This window comes from Anser anser (genome assembly GCF_964211835.1).
Source record: "Anser anser genome assembly, chromosome: 7".
NCBI classification, from domain to species: Eukaryota; Metazoa; Chordata; class Aves; order Anseriformes; family Anatidae; genus Anser; species Anser anser.
This window is the reverse complement of record NC_139727.1, coordinates 29,887,230-29,904,067: the sequence shown is the minus strand read 5'-3', so window position 1 is coordinate 29,904,067 and position 16,838 is coordinate 29,887,230. Positions and strand designations below refer to the sequence as shown.

At 37.8% G+C, this 16,838-nt stretch overlaps 2 long non-coding RNA genes across 4 annotated transcripts in view; one reads left to right on the top strand and one right to left on the bottom strand.

Annotated features, from left to right (window-relative positions):
* Positions 1-15,574, top strand: part of LOC310902408 — a 36,509-nt gene extending 20,935 nt beyond the window's left edge. For 2 of the 3 annotated variants that reach the window (XR_014586706.1, XR_014586707.1), the window contains 2 exons: positions 11,942-12,091; positions 13,818-15,574. This is a non-coding gene — a long non-coding RNA (uncharacterized lncRNA). Of the gene's footprint in view, positions 1-10,130; positions 10,244-11,941; positions 12,092-13,817 lie in introns of all 3 variants that reach the window. The other variant, XR_014586708.1, reaches the window with a different exon arrangement.
* LOC310902407 lies at positions 1,573-15,767 on the bottom strand. The gene is made up of 3 exons (XR_014586705.1): positions 15,595-15,767; positions 13,666-13,714; positions 1,573-2,118 (listed from the first exon to the last, which is right to left on the bottom strand). It is a non-coding gene; the product is annotated as an uncharacterized lncRNA (long non-coding RNA).
* Positions 15,768-16,838: the final 1,071 nt, after the last annotated feature.

The following is a 16,838-nucleotide window of genomic DNA, read 5'->3' as shown; positions in this document are numbered from 1 at the left end:
ATTAGATCTGCAAAAATAAGATGATCTTTTGATTTCAGTCAGATGGAGCACATTGGTTTGGAAGATGGAACACATTGGTTTGGAAAAAAAAATCAATTCTTTCGGAAGCAGATTCAAAATTGTGGAGTTCAAGGAGCTACTTTGTTTAATGTGAATTTTCTGATCAGAGGAAAAGCAAATTCGTTCAGCTGCACCCAAAAATAAATCTAAGAAAAGAAGCAAAAGTTACCCATCCATATTGGATTACCATCAAAATGTGATTTCTATCACATAAAGATACATTAAAGCCTATTTTACTTTATTAACAGCCAGGTGTAATTCTCTTTAAAACCAGAGATTAAGGGGTATCTTATTAGTTGAGTTTTATGTTCAAACTACATTGTAACCATTAAGCTGTCTCTTTATATTACATTTTGAAGATTTAAATAAGACACACAAACATAATCTATGCTATTTAGTTCAACAGAGTAGCTTAATTTCTCCCCAAGCTTTTCCATCTGTGTTACAAATTATAACAAAAGACAATTAGAGAGCAAAAGGAGCAGCCCCATAGATGACACCATTACCTTCCAGTGACACTCACTGCCACTCCTCTGCACTGAGCACTTAACAGCATACATTAAATGCATAACACCACATAAAATTCTTTAAGTCCAGGGCAAGTTAATGATTTATTTTTAAAAAGAAAAGATCATCATTCTGGTTATGTAACCAAAAAAAACCACCAACCAAACAAAAACAACTGTGAAATGAAACACCTATTAGTCACAGTTTTACTATTGGCTGGCCAGAAAACTACAGTACATAACATATTTTTTGAAGCTCTGAAGAATGGTTACAGACCACAGCTAACTACACATGTATGATAGTGGGAAATGTATATCATGGTGTCCTGCCACAAAGGAATAAATCTTTCCCACTGGAGCTAAGTACGTGTATTATAGGCTTTCTAAGGAAAATTCACAGGGATTGAATGTTTGTTGTACTGGGTAGAGGTGTTCACTTACTACATATTTTTCTGGAGTCCTCATGCCCCAGAGAGTAAGCATGAATGTCCATCAGCTGCTGGGGAAGGAGGGGCACTTCTGAGGCCAGGTTTTTCATGCATGCAAGTGAATGAGATGTTAATGCTTTTTGTCTATGTTTCTGAGTTCCGAGATCTCCCTTCACTTTGTTACACAAGATCAAACCCAACATTTGTGCAGGGGTTAAAAGTTAAAAGAGAAATTAAAAAAAAAAATCCATACCCCTCTGTCCCCCCCCCCCCCCCCTTCTGTTTTTACTGCAAAGACAGTAATATTTTGGAAAACAAAAAAAGCTATATTTCTCCAGAACTGTACTTTAGGTGTGCGTATGTTTCGGGGAGGAAAGTGCAACAATTTCAAGACATCCTGCTTCAGTAGCTTAGCATAAATAGTTTGATTGTTCTATCAAAGAGCAATGCAGAGTCTATGTACAGATTTTGTCTTTTCTGATTTCAGCTTTAAGAGGGAAAGATTTCATCTAACAAAACAGATCACCTCAAACAAAACTTACTCAGCTTCCTAAAGCCAAAGAAGTCTAACCAATATATGCTAGTTATTCAAATAGATTTCCCAGTGTTTCATTTAATCAGCATGGATTGTTCAAACAGGTCTGGATTTATAACGAAGCCACAGAAATACAAATTATTTGCAAAATAAGCAAATGGATAAGTTAAACTCCCTGGAGTGAAGTAAAATTGTTTATTACCATCCCTGTTAGCAAAAGTAGCCACCTGTACACTTAACAGAAGGTGATCTCTAGCTTCAGCAAGTCTGCCTCATAAGTGATTCCTGGATTAATGCAGTAGCACTGATTGGAAAACAAATACTAATTAAGAAGAACAAATGCAGTCTGTGGAAACTAACAACACCTGAAATCTGTCATTATGGATGTATTTGACTTCTCTTCAAGTGCAAGGGAGTTTTGTCCCATATATGTTTTAAATACATCCTGAAGTGTCCCAACTGTGTGTTCTCTTCTGAGAATGGATCTCACGAATTGCTTTGTTTGAATCATCAGAAGGGAAATTCCACATGTAAGGTCAGGTCCTAGATCTTTACAGGATCGGCTTCCAAGACAAACGGTGCATTAAAGCTTACAGAAGAGGGGAAACAAAACAATAAGGATGAGTGTTTTTTTCTGAAAATAAATGGAAAAGAGACTGACATAAACAGTAAAAGCAGCCTAGCGGCATTAACTCATTTTAATCATCCACACCCCCACCATTCATTTCTTGCTCATTTTGAGATTATGTTCCATATATTTCCCAAATAAAGAACACCAGAACAAGCATCCCTTTCCAAATCCTGCCCAGAATAATGCAGATAACATATGACAACAGATTCCAGGTAGGCTTTTTAAAACATCTTATAGCAGAGAAAACTGGAGTGTCTCTGAAGTATACTTATCCCTTGAATCCATCACACTGCCTTCTTCAGAGAATACAACAATGCCACAGTCCTTCCCACAGTCCTGCAGGACAGATACAGCAGACATCACCAAGTAACTTTCCTCCACCTGTTAACACCATTCAAACAAAACAAATATATTCCTTTCTGCTGCAAAGACCATTGCAGTCCAAAGATAGAATTTGGCTTGAGATGAACATAGAACAGTTCAATGTGTGTTTGCTGCCTTTGTAACATCAGTGGCTCAGTAACCTCTACCTTTTTTCCTCCTGTCATCAGTCCATCTCGGAGCTAATTACCTATTTGTATGAAAGGAGGAAACTTGGGAAACTCACAGAAAGGAAGAAATGCTGAGAGAAAGGTGATCTTGCAGACCAGCATGTTCACCTCCAAACTCTGATAGTGCTTTTAGACTGCATGAATTCAGTCTGGGGTTGTATATTATGAGAAACATGTCTTCACTGTAACCTCTTTCAGGTTCTACAAAATCAAGATGGTGCATTTGTTTCCTACCTTTTTGGCTCATATATACTGTCACCATCTTGGCCAAAGCATCAGATAAAGCTGCAGTATTAAGTACAGAAAGTTATCATATGGATTCCTATCAAAGAGCAGAAACTAGAAAGCAGCCTACAGCCTGCACTCCACACATACAGACAGTTTCTCCTGGACAACATACCAACACAGAATGGCTTGGGCTGTACTTTTAATAAATAGCCACAACCTTCCGGAGAATTTCAGAGTAAAAATTAAAATAAAAAAGAGTTCACTGCTACCACAGGTTATCAGCATGGTGATCATGTGAGATACCTCTCTGTAAGCAAGTCCAATGCTTACAAACACAACTCCATATTGTATATTCCAGTTATAGGATTTGAGACAACCAATGCAAGAGATATGTGCATCATGGAGATTTTTGCCTAAAACCTCGCAAGGTAATTCATACTGGTCTAGATGTGTACGTCTATGTGTGAGCGTGAAGCAAGTCTTACTGCTACCCCATGCTGTCAGAGACTTGGAGGCACACAGGGATGGTAGCTACTTTCTGTCATCACACATCCACATGCTCTGATAAGACATGGACTGAGCAAAATCACAACAAAAAGAGGAACAAACAAATATAACCCAACAACAGGTGTCCCAAACTTTTTAAATAGAAGAAATGAATGCCTGTCTGACAGAACAAGAATTATAAACTCAAGGATAAAATGGGATTATGTTAATTCAAATCTATTTTATTACAGGAAAGCTCAGTGCTATCCTGAAAAGTTGTCAGGTTAAACATAGAAATATCACTTCAATCCCTTCTACTTAGTGTATTTTTCTCCCTCCTCTGTGTTACTAAATTTTTTCTGAAGTACTTTTCTACTTTGTTATTCATAAAAATGTTTGAATTATGTGAGTGAGACATTCTGGCAACTTTAGCACGTCAGTCTTGTAAACTCTTTCATTACCTTTGTGAAAAAGGTATTTAAAAATAAAAAATAAAAATTGTTTGCTTTTCAAAGCAGTAGTTCTTTAATTTATAGGATTATATGCATCAACTTTCTCCCTTTAAAAAAATCCAGTGTTTAGAGCTTGCTTGACCAGTAGAAAATAATAATTATCATTATTAATAGCTATTATAATAATATAAAAATAACTAAACAGTATCATTGGAAGGCTCATCCATTTTATACTGGATAGAGACAAGTTAAAAGAGTGACTGCATTGTCACATTTTAACAATCTTTAGGTCACTTTATGACAAAAGTACCTCCATCATCTGGAATATTTGTGATTTGCAATACCAGCATGTTGCAGCTTCAGCTCCAGAACTAATCCATATCCATGTCCCTTAGACAGCTTGTGACCAACATAACAAGTAACACGCTACTTACTGGGGAGCAGGTAGTTATTGAAACTGTGCCTGTGGAAGGGAACTCTTCTTCCATCCTGAAGTTCAGCCTCTGCCTTTTTGCAACCTAATCATGTTTATAAGGTTAAACACACGCTATGAAAGTTGGAAAACTCCTTGGGACCAGTTCTAGCACTAACCTATGTTAAACACAGACCCAAACAAATCAATTAAGTGCAACTGCTGTTCAGGATTTTCTGAGCTGACGGTTTTCAGGCCATTTTCTCTGTCTTCTGTCACAGGTGTTGTATATAAACCATTCAACCAGATATAGTGCTTTAGTTTTCAAATTACTTATTGATTCATACACAAGAAAAGAGATACAAGGAAAAGAAAGTTTAAAGATAAATAAATAAATCTGTTCCAGTCACAAAATGTCACAGATTCTTTTTTTTTTACTGGATAATAGAGAAAGTGGTACTGTGAAACTCCTTTGACTCTGACTTGAAAGATATTGGAGTGAGCTTCTACCTGACAATGCTGAAACTCAAGGTATTTCAGCTGACTCAGACACTTAATTTTCAGAAAAGGCTTCTTCTCTTCCTTCCAGGCTCTTAAACTACACTGAAAACATTCTGGTCAAAGCAAGCTTTTCTCAGATTTGAGATCTTTGCATTTGTTCAGTAGGAACACCTACAGACAAAACGGAGATTGAATGTTGAGGCTAGATGCCAGAGAAGGAGCTGTGCGGAAGATTGCTACAGAAAGCAGGGAGGGTGCTTCATCTGGCACAGAGCTCACTGAAGTCGCACAGAGAGGGATCTGGGCACAAAGCTGTCTGCCATTGTTTCCCCTCACTGTCCTGTTCCCTTCAGACACCCACCCCACCCCACTGTACTCAAGTTATCAAAAAAAAAACAAACTTTAGATTTTCCTTTTTTATTAAATATCATTGCTTCTAGTGAAAAGAAATAGCTCTGCAAGCCCTAAGCATTGGTCAATTCAAAACAAAGGTAAATAATCTCACTTTTTAAAGCTTAAAATAATTATATATAAATAAAAAAAATAAGAGCATTCATCATCCTTGCTCTGACCGTATAAAGTTTCTGTAGGTGAGTCCATACATTTAAAAAAGAGGAACCTAGTTCTTTATTACTTTTAGAGTTTTTATTCTTTACTATTCCCCACTATTGAAAAAGCTATCTTGAGACCAAAACAGTCAGAGAACATTTTCTTCCCATTTCTGCCCCTCAAGTAAAAGCACTTGAAATTTATTTCTAGCTAAGTTTTGCTAAAGAAAATAGTTAATAATTATCTACAAGATAATTAAATAAAAATATCTACTGCTAATAAATTTTGACTAGCTCTATATAACAAAGTCATTGTTAATTAATTAGCCATAAATGTTCCCTGTGTTTTTATAAGAAAGTATAAGTGAGATGTGAATAAGGTGACTCATGATGTTTGTTATAAAATCCTTCATACCATGGGAGATGAATTGGAAAATTAAGACTGAAACGGACTCTTCTGATTTCTTGCCACCAACTAGATTAAATGTGCTTTGAAATTCAGTGATGAGAGATATCTACCCTCAGTAGCGATATCTACCCTTGAATGAAGCAGGTCTTTCAGGTCTGATGTTGCTCCTCTGCAACAGAAGGAACTATAAACTAAAAATACAGCCTTATAACAGGTTACCCAGGACCACGTTAGATGGCATTTGAATATCTCCAAGTAGGGAGATATTCCAGCACCTAAATAGTTCATGCAAAACCAGGAACAGTAGAAGTGCTTCTCCTATGACACCATGAGCAGAGTACTAGAGTGTGCTCATCCTGATTTCCACTGTTCCCATGTTTTACTTCACATGAGAAAAGGAAGACAAAATATAAATCTTATCCTCTTGTACTAAATGAAGGCTATAGCCCAGAGAGCAGTGGTGTCCATTTTTTGCTAAATTACATAGAGGACAAAGCAGATTTTTCTTCAGAGACTAATACCACATGAAGGCGATTTTCCATTTTAATTCATAGCTGCTCCATCCTCTTTGAAACAGTCGGGTTGCTCAGCACAGCTAAAGACCTCAAGTAGCATGGCAGCTGACACAACCTCCAAAGTCCTTCAGACATGCAAGACAAATCTTAGAAGACTGTCTAAAGAAGCTAATTTAAAAATGACGACAAAGACAAAATTAACTCTTGTTTAAGTGGACTCAAAATTTACTGTTCAGACTGAGTAAGCTGTCAACAAAGTTTAATCTGGAGGTAAGCAAGCAGCAATACTGCGCTTCAGTGTTCATTTCCCATTAAACTAAAAGCATCAATTTAATGATCAGAGGGAATAGCTCTACTGGTATCTGTTAAGGAGTCACTAATCTCTGAGTTTTGGAGGATTTCTATTGCAATGCCTTCCTAAATTTAGATTATCATTGCTGTTCATGTTAAACTGTCAGATAGCAAGCAACATGGAAATGAACTTCTGATCAGCATATATTAAGTTTGTATCTCTGAGATATATTAATGAACAATTAACTGTATAGTTACTGTCATGCAAAATACCATGGCAGCATGATCCCAAAGACTAGATGGGTCCATGAAACAACATAGCATTTCTCTGTGTTGGGCTGTCCTGATATTGGTACCCAAGTGTCCAGGGACCTAAACACAGTGTGGTAGACAAGCCTCACAATTTTGCCTCACCCAGCACTTTGCTGTCACATTTCTGCTGAGTTGGTCAACCAAATGATTGTTCTTGCTTTGAAATAATCTATTTGGTCCCAAGAAGACAGAAGGAAAACAACCCTGGGTAAAGGCTCTTCTGATCAACTTTTGGTGGCTTTGGGAGGACATCTACTATGTAGAACATTTGAAAAAACAAACTCACTCTCACTCACTGTTAAAGAATTTTAGGAGCAAACCATTAATTCTCGTTTGTCTACCTGCTGATCAACAGCTACCAAATGCCACTCGGGATTAAATTAATTTTAATGTCTATCCTTAAATTCCCCCAAAGCACTGAGTATTAGCAGAGGGAGGAGAGAGCTGTGGAGGGGAAAAGATTAGGTTATCTCATAAAACAACTCTCAGTTTAAGCATGGTCAGAAAATAAGAATCTGTTGTACTGAATACCATAACCTAGCCTCTTTCAAAGATTCAGATATATAGCTATTGAAAGCTCTAAATTCTAAATGTGTAATCCCTGCAGCCCAAGTGCTCTTAAACACATCTTTGATTAGCTGAAAATGCAATTATTTTTATAATAATACTTTGCAGACAGCTTGTAAGAATATCAACGACCTTTTTTTCCTCCCTCCCCTCCCTATTTTAAATTCAGTTTCTGTTAGAACAGCAGAAGATTTACTGGAGAAATAAGTGCTTCACTTGCATTTAAACCATGTAAAAGACAGATTGGCTGTGGTTTTAGACACTTACATCAAAGTAATTACAGCACTATATAAAGCGTTTGATTCATTAATAGTATATAAAAATTGTTTCAGAGCCTCTTAAGTAAAAGAAGATGAAAAGAATGGGAAGCTCCAAACTAAACCTTATGACTTGCCTTCTTTGTTGAAGAAACTCCTCCTCCTCCAAACAGCTTTTTATCTACTCAACAGAGACCCCTGATAAAGGACAGCATGAGATGCCTAATAGAAAAATAGATAGAAGGCTGGTCTGGGACTCAGGAGGTTTATGCAGCGTATGGCTTGCAACAGCATTCCAGTGTGCCATGAAGCAGTTATTCTATGTATTCATGCAATTAATCTTATATTCAACATAACAATGGTAGAATTTCCTTTCTGCCTGGTCCTTTCAAATTGTAGCCTGTTTGGGGATGTCAGCATCTCATTCTGAGCATTTATCCAGTGCTGATAGCAGGAAGATAGTAGCCTTGCTCAGCTATCAACATAATAGGATTCTGCTATTTGAAGGCAAATAACGGTACAAAAAAAAAAAAAAAAACAACAAACAAAACATACTTCAAAATAGCCATAGCATAAACAGGACAAAGATAGCAAAGGAGATGGATATCAAAGAAAATATTCAGATAATTAAATCTGTACCCAAAAATAACTTGTGTTTGTGAAGAGATTCTCAGGTGTTCAGACACAACAGCGTATTTTAAACTAGACTGGGTAATGTAGCTGGAAACATTGTGGAAGCATCTGCAGCTGTGGGATTGATGTTAGTTAATGCCTGGATGAACATGTCTGTCTGAGATGGTTACAAAGACCACATGCTTACTCTGGAAATTTAGGCACAGGTTATTTCTAAAATTAAAAATAAATTCCTGAGAACAAAGTTGAAGTAAAAAGAAGTGAGCTCTCTATTCCCTTACTTATAACCTTCACCCTATGCCTTGGCAATAAGGAAAGCAAAAGAAAGTTCCAGGAACCAGACTTAAGGCATGCCTTGAATGCTTTATTTTGTCTACTTTACACATTAATTTCCCAAGTGTTTCGTGACTCTTATTTGGTTAACACATTAGGGCATCTAATTCTTATTTGCTACACAAATCGCTCATTTGCAATCAAATTTTCATCAGTATTTGCTATCTTATTATCGTGGTTAACACCACTTTGCACTTCAATATTAACTAGAGAGACATTCTGAAAAGCAACTAAAAGTTAGAAGTTGAGAACACCATGGCTTTGTTTTCCTATCAAATAAAATCTCTGTAACGTCATTGGGTCATTCCAGTTATTGAATCCCAACATCCCAAAGGATTAGCAAGCGACCATCTCAGGCTTACAGTTCCACTGCTTCCATTTCTGCAAAGCTAATTAAACTTCAGTAGGAGAAAGCTGGAACTACATCAGCTGGACTAAATACCATTTTCTACTCAAGCTCAAAGCCATATTCATCCCACACAGAATGGCATCGAGTCCATCCATGCTCCTGAGACACCAACAGAATAGCAGCTTCTGGTTTAGTACTGTTCCAGCCCATTGACTCTATACGTTTTTTCAGAGAGAGCAGAGAGAGAGAGAGGGAAACCCCAGTGATACAGGAAAGTGAGAAAGGCTAAGATATGGCCACAAGATAAACAGATTTTCTGGAACTTTTGTCTATGACCAAAAGCGAGATACAAGACACACAGATAAAGTGTTTATAGCATGCCTATCAATTACCTAGGATTCTCACCTGCATCTACAGACCTGGACACTTTGAGACCTCATGTAGTGGTGGAAGCCTCAGTACCTCCACTCTTCTCTACACACTGCCTTGCAGTGCTAGCAGACACAACTAAGACAGACCCTCACAATCCAGAATTTTGCATATGTATCCTAGAATTGGCTGACTGTGATCACATGAAACTGTTTTTGTCCTCCCTTTTCCCATTCATCGTTTCATGGCAGAGTACCTGGGGCCAGCTGCTCCACAACTCAGGCGTATTTATGTGCTGCAACACCACAAGACTGTAACTGTGGTCCTTTCCAGAGGTCAACATTTACCTGAGTATGAGTCAGTGTATCTCACAACATCAGGGTAGAAATTCTCAGAGGCCTGAAGGCTTAAGTTTGCGTGTATGAATCTCAGCTTATACCAAGACTTTTGGGTCTTTTCTTTGCAAACAATCTTGTGAAAAGCAGTACTTCTACTGTTTGTTTATGAAAGAATTCTAAGAGAGCAGAGCTCTCTTTTATTAACAGTACCACCTGAAATAATTCATGAATCAATGGTATAGCTGTACTCTTTACTGCTTTCTTTTCTACTGTAAGGCAGCTTCTCTTTCCTCCATTCCCACAGCAGAGCCTCGTCTTGTGATTTTCCTTACATTTCCCTGAATATTCCCAGATAATGGTGCCATCCTTTTGGTTAGATTTACTACTGCTTTGACATCTGAGTAACTTATTCCTTCTAGTGCTATTTCTGTGATGCATGAAGATTTCACCTTCCCTCCCACTCACTGCGAATACCTGACTGCAAGCCTAAGGAGAATATACTGTAGTAGGCATGCAGTGGAGAATCAGCTGGGTAAGAATGAAAAAGTCAGTTATATATGGAAACAGTAAAGCTATTGAACCACAGATGAGTTTGTATAACCTACCTTTTCAAAAGTCTCCGCCAAAAATTAGTTTGTGATCTCTGTGAACACAGAGTAACTAATTCTGGATTTACTAGTAATATGGGCTGGCAGACTTAAAGCCATGTAAAGAATCAATGTCTCTGATAGGCAAATGACAAGCAAGTGAAGAACCAACCTAATCAAATTTGGCTTTTAATTTTATCCCTCAGGCTTATCTTGGATAATTCAAAATTATACAGATGGGATTCCTACCCAAAGAAATGCAATTCTGAGACCTGAAATAGCAGCTGTTGGAAAGAAAAGATTTGAGAAGGGTGTGATTCTACATACATTGAATTGAAAGTTTCCTGCAGCTAATAAATTTACAGCCAAGAGTTACTGAAAAATATGGCAGTCAGTGGAAAGATTTGCAGTAAATTATCTGTATTTTGAATTAGAGACTTCTAGATACTTAATAGTAATTGCGAAAATGTTATCTCTTGGTAAAGCGCCCATTAATCTTGTTCTTTCCCACTTAAAGAAGAATCATTCCCTGGTTATTATTCAACTCTGCATTTCAGCAATTTTCAATCCTGTTTTCCCTGCTACCCTCAATTTTTGCTGACACCAGGAGAGAGATCAGTTATCAGCTGGTTGTTCTCTGGTAGCTTTCGCTGGCATTGTGATAGTTCCTACAACCTGGGACTGAAGCACTGGGGCTGCTAAAACGTTTTTGGAACCCACTACATTATTAGACTTTTACAGTGTTTGAAGTGGTTGGAAGGGGTCAAAGCAATCCAGAGCCTGACTCTGGGGGTAACATGGCTTTTCCCCATGCTAACCAGCTCTGAAAGGCTACCCCAGTGCTCCCAGCTGCATGGGCACATGCTTGCTGAAGCCCTCACCCTGGAAGCATGTGGGTAGGCAGGAGGAATGAGAGCTGCAGCAGAGCTGGAGGCAGCTGGAAAAGAGCCCTCCTTCTGACTGTTAATTTGTCTTCCTTCCCTGCTCAAAGAGTGGGTGCTGTGTGTGCTGATAACCCTATATACTTACTAATTAGTGCCCCATTCACCTTGAACTACTGAGCTCACAGCTGCCAGCTGCAGCTTGTGATATCTTGAGTATGTGTTTGACGAACTCAAGAGACATTCTCATCTGTTAAATATAGAAAATAATGAACAGCTTCCCAGGACAGGCAATGCAGCACAGAATCGTATGCTTGTCAAGGCCACATCTGAACCCCTGACTTCAAACTAATAGCACTGCAAAGTTAGTGAAACTGCAACACTAGCTGGCTCAGTCCCAGGCTAATTTCTCAGACAAATATCCAAGTGACAGAAATTAGCTGCTGTTGGGCATTAACTGCTATTTTCACCGATTTGATAGCCAAGAGCATGCCATAAACACTGTGTCAAAAGTCCTCCAGTTAGACTTTGGTAGAGTGAATGTCTTTGTTTCCATATTTATGATGTATCTACTGTAGATGCTTTGGATAACAGCAGGTTTCTTCAACACTCAGAGGAACTGAAGAATAATCCTAATACTTTCAAGGAATTACCGGAAGGGAATTACCGCTACGCATTTACACCAAATTTTAGAAGATCAAACTAAATATACATTTTTCCAGTTGTTTATTCAGTATTTAACCATTAAATATTTATTAACAGGTATCATCACCATTTCCTCTGAAGAGCTGGTAGAGTCACACGGTTTTCTGACTTCTGGAGGAAAAGAAATTGGAAGCAAGCAGAAGACGCTGTGCCAATGTACTACTGAAAATATGAGTTTAAACTCATTCTCTGCGATTACAGATAATGGTAAATAGGTAGCATATTTAGTCAAATCACTGCTTTACAAAAAAAAAAAGTATTATTGGAAAGATTTGCAAGGGAATAATTAGGTATCCTGATTGTTAACCTTAATGCATACCCATGTTTTCAAGGCAGCATGCAAAGGAACAACAATTTTGATATCTTCTTTTTCCATATCATCCTTTGTCTCTAGCTGTGGATTCAGCTTTTTTCTTTCAAACTTCTAGCTTCATTGAAATAGGCCAACCTCTCTCTGAAACATGAATTCTTTCCTCTTCCACATAAAAAAGCACTAGGATTCTTTTGCATGTCATACATTCAGGAGTATTACTGCATGATAATTAGCTAACGTTATGAACAGTCATTTTGGAGATTTAGAAGTATGGGGGAAAGTTTCCTTCAAGAAAAAGTAAATTTCTTAGGTTATAGTAAGAAGCAAACGAAAAAAAAAAAAAAAAAAAACAGAAAAAGAGGTTATGGCTTGTTAGGTAATTAAACTAACTGACTCAGAAGTGATGGTACAGAGAGGAGGAAAAAAAAAAAAAAAAGGAAGAAGAGTGCTACATTTCCACACTTATCCCCTGCCCCCATCCTGGGATAGTTAGACAAGGAAGTGTACACTAACAGATTCTTTTAAATTATTAAAAGTGTAAAAAGTACAGAATCAAAGTAATATGGATTAATAGAGAAATTGTAATCAATTTTTTATTACAGTTACTAATGAAATATTTACCAGACTCATTTTCTTACATACTCTACAGTAATTAAAATGATGCAACCGATACATTAACACCTAGGTTAATATGTCTCTTCTTATATCTGTGTTTGTATAAAAATCAGTTATGTAAACTCATATGCTATTAGAATCTTCCCATTTGTGGCCTATGCTTCATTTTTGTTTCCATGACCTCTTATTTCCACTTTTGGCTCATCTTAGAGCTCTGAGAGGATTGATCCAAACTCTGTCAAAATGAATACATAGCACAGACACTGAAAAGTATGGAGAGGAAAAGAAAAAAATAAAAAAAAAGAAAATCGATGCAGAGACTTTCATTAGCTTCATGGTGTTTTGGACTGAATTCATCACTCTTTAATGACAGCTATGAAGAATTGTCAGTCAGTAAAAGTTTCTTAAATACAGCGTGGATTATCTTAGCATGGAGAAGAAGAACTGCTAAAGGTTGGCAAAAATGGGATACTAGAAAACACCACATTAGAAGTGATATCTTGAAAGATGTGAGTGAACTCCCAGACTTCACAGTTAGTGAGGTGCCACTCGTGCACTGACAGTGACCAGCAAGATAAAGGGGTAAAGGCAAGAATATCTGCTGTGATAGAAATCATCTTCTGTCATGCAGGGTTAGTTTAAGACGTATAAGTGACAAACGAACCTTTTTAATCACACCATAATCACACATATACTTTGTGCAGGTCGCATATTTTAAACAGTTAAAATATTTTAGAGAAATTAGCTAACAAAGCTAACAAAGATAACTCAAGAGCACGTGTGTTGTTCTGCTTGTGTAAGTTGTTCCCATGAGTGCAATAAAACTAGGCTTGGACTGAGTAAAAATACTCACAGCTAATCATTCGGAGACATCTCCAGACACGATTTAGGATGTTTTCTTACTATAAAGAGACCATCACATACTTTCAGTCAAACACCAGAGAATTTTCCAGAGTTTGAGGAACTGTTTGTCATAAGGCGAAACTACAAACTTCTCTTTTTCAGGGGCATAAAGTTTGAGTTCCTGCTTCTGCAAGACCACAGTCTGTCAGCCTTCACACCTTGATCAGCAGCTTGACAAGATCTGAGTTGGAACAATTTGGAAATAAGAGAAAACTGAAAACATTTATCTAAAAATAAATAAATAAATAAAGTGTAACTTTACAGAGTATTTCTGCCTCTCAGAGGACTGTATTTATGTCATAGAAGTCATTTTTTGTGCCCACCAGCAATCATTTGCACGAAGACATATCAGTCAGGGAAGCAGAATCCAACCTCTGACTCTCAGAAGGGTGTCATCCTTACTGCTGCTTTTAACTCCTGCAGTTGTACCTCATGGTACTGGTCTGTACCAGTCACGGCTGCCTTTCAGTCTCTTTCTCTCTTTCCAGATTTCTGTCTGCATGTCCGCATAACACACACACCTCATACATACAGTACACAGTGCCTAGCACCATAAAATTATACAGTAATAGTGCTAGAGCACCTCCTTCAGAGAACATTACCACAAGGGAAAAACCATCTCCTACACTACACCTCCAAACAGATTATTAATACGTTCTTCTCAGCAGAATTTAAGAACCCTTAGGTAAAAGGAAATATCTGCCTGTAAAGCTGATAACAGACTCTAGATCAGACAGCACTCAATCTGCTTTTTTGACCTCATTAGAAAATGCAACCTACCCTAGCACCAAAATCCCTTCCTTACTGCTCCTTCTCTTTCCATCCCTCCTTCTCTCCCCCATTCCTTATTTGCAAAAAGAACTCTCCCTACTGCCATTAAACACTTTCATTGACAAATTCTTGTTCTTTTAGCTTAGCAAACATGCAGGCTGCAAGGCAGATCTCTATATAATTTTTCAGTTCATTCCACTCAAGAACACTCAAGAAGGGCAAAAGCAGAGCTTGGTTAAATCAAGCAGGAAGCAATATTGAGCGCGCTGCCTCTTCTTGCTCCTTCTCTCTGCTAATCATTCACCAGTGCTGATGTAAGAGTCTTCTACTTCACAGCTCGGGGGGGAGCTTCCTGCCTTAGTCTTGTGTTGTTTTTCTTGTTATTTCCCTCTTTGTGTTATCTCACCTTGAGATCAATGAACTTACCAGTGTTGTATGCCACAAGGACAAAACAACACACTGTATTTAGCCTCCATAATGTCAATATTACCTTTAACATAGATAAAAAGCTTTCTCTCTCTCACGAACACACGCCCTACCCAGGTGACATGTTTGCTAAGAACATTTCCTAGATCTCAAAGTTGGTCTTCATGAAAGTAATTAGAGCTCTTCTTTAGCATAAGTCATTCCTGGACATATGTCACACGTAGAAAATAATTTTGAGGAGTGTTAATTAAGAATCAGATAGAAATGAAAGGAGCGTCAACTTGATTTTCCTGCTTTTAAGTGAAAACACATTTCGCACAGAAATAGCCCGTGCAATATACACTCCTCAGAGTCTGTTTTGCTGTAAGTCTTTACTAAGTAATGAAGCTGGGGGACATTCTCAACATTGCACCAACACACTTGGATAGAAGTTGTTCTTACAGCAAGATGTAGGACCAGAAATCATTACACTAAGATCCCCTAACTCCCCTCACAGTAGGGAGCAACAACAAAAGTGATGCACACAAAAGAACAATGACAAGAGGCTACCTGGGCTATGAAACGCTATGCTTGATCTACCCATAGCAGACAGATAGAGCATTTGTTCACACAGGCTGGTTTGTGCCCATACCCTTCCCCTACCCTCTAGGGCACCAGCCCACCCACACCAAGCCCTGCTCACCTCCCAGGTGCCTTTAGGTAAGAGAAACTTGGTGAGTTCATAGCATTAACTCCCATCACGGCTGGCTCGGGCCTTGCAGAGCTAGCAGCTCTGCAGACAGCAGAATTTGGGTCTCTTTGAACACCCTCAGGACTGCCTGTGTAACAAGACGTTAAAGTGGTAGCAGAAACCTGCTTTAAAGGCTGCAATGAGTTTGCTATAACCACATGACTCCAGGTGCTGTGGCTTTGCTAAGGAGCACCAAGCACCACTTGTGATAAAACCACACATGAAAGCAATAAGACATCAACTGGACTCTTTGAAGCTCTTTTGTTTTGAAGTCTTTTTCATAACAGTGATCTTAAATTTATATGTATGATAATTTTATATTCAAAGATATATATTTTAATTAAAAGAATGAAAATGAAATTACTTAAGGCTTTTGAGATACAAGAATATGAGATGATTAAATCAAATCTTAAGTTTTGGCTCTGGCCTGACATTTGTTTGTTTGTTTTTTAAATAACAAAAGCAGGGAATCAGGGAATGTATTCATTTTTATTATTTCTAGCATACATGTATCTTTAATACAAAAAGAGGAATAAATAAAGTTTTCCAATGATCACTAAACGGCATAAAAGTTATTAGTAGCTGCCTGTGTTTAGCTATTGAGTAAAATGAAGAGACAGCTCTGTCTGTATATTAAGACATACTCGCCAAAGCTGTATTTGAGCCCAATTTTTCTTGCGGCTTCAATTCTTTTCCCACTAGGTGGCGCTCTGGAAATATTTGTAAATTTTGGATTCCTTTCTGTTGCCTTTTAAAAAGCCAACAAATTAGCGATTTCCCTCAAACCTTCTATTGTTTACAGCCTACTGAAAAAGGCAAGTAAATTACACAGAGCAGTACAGAAAATTAGCATTGTTAAATGTGTCACATATATCACTAATAAAGTTTCATTATTTATACTGTCAACTTGAAAAGCACTTATTTCCTAATCAATCAACTCACAACTAAATAAACAGTCATATAGGCATACAACACGAAAGCACAGCACTTCCAAATCAGATCTTCCTGAGAATAAGTGTATGCTGTCTGCTATTAGGAGGAGAGGAATAAAAAAGTATGCTCCTCCATTTACTCATTTCCCCCCCATCTCTCCAAATGCCTACTTTTGTTTAAGAAAAAGCACGTGTGTATTTTAAGATAGTTGCTCTTTTCTGTTTTATTTTTTTAATTACTTTTTTTTGGGGTGGGGGGGGGTG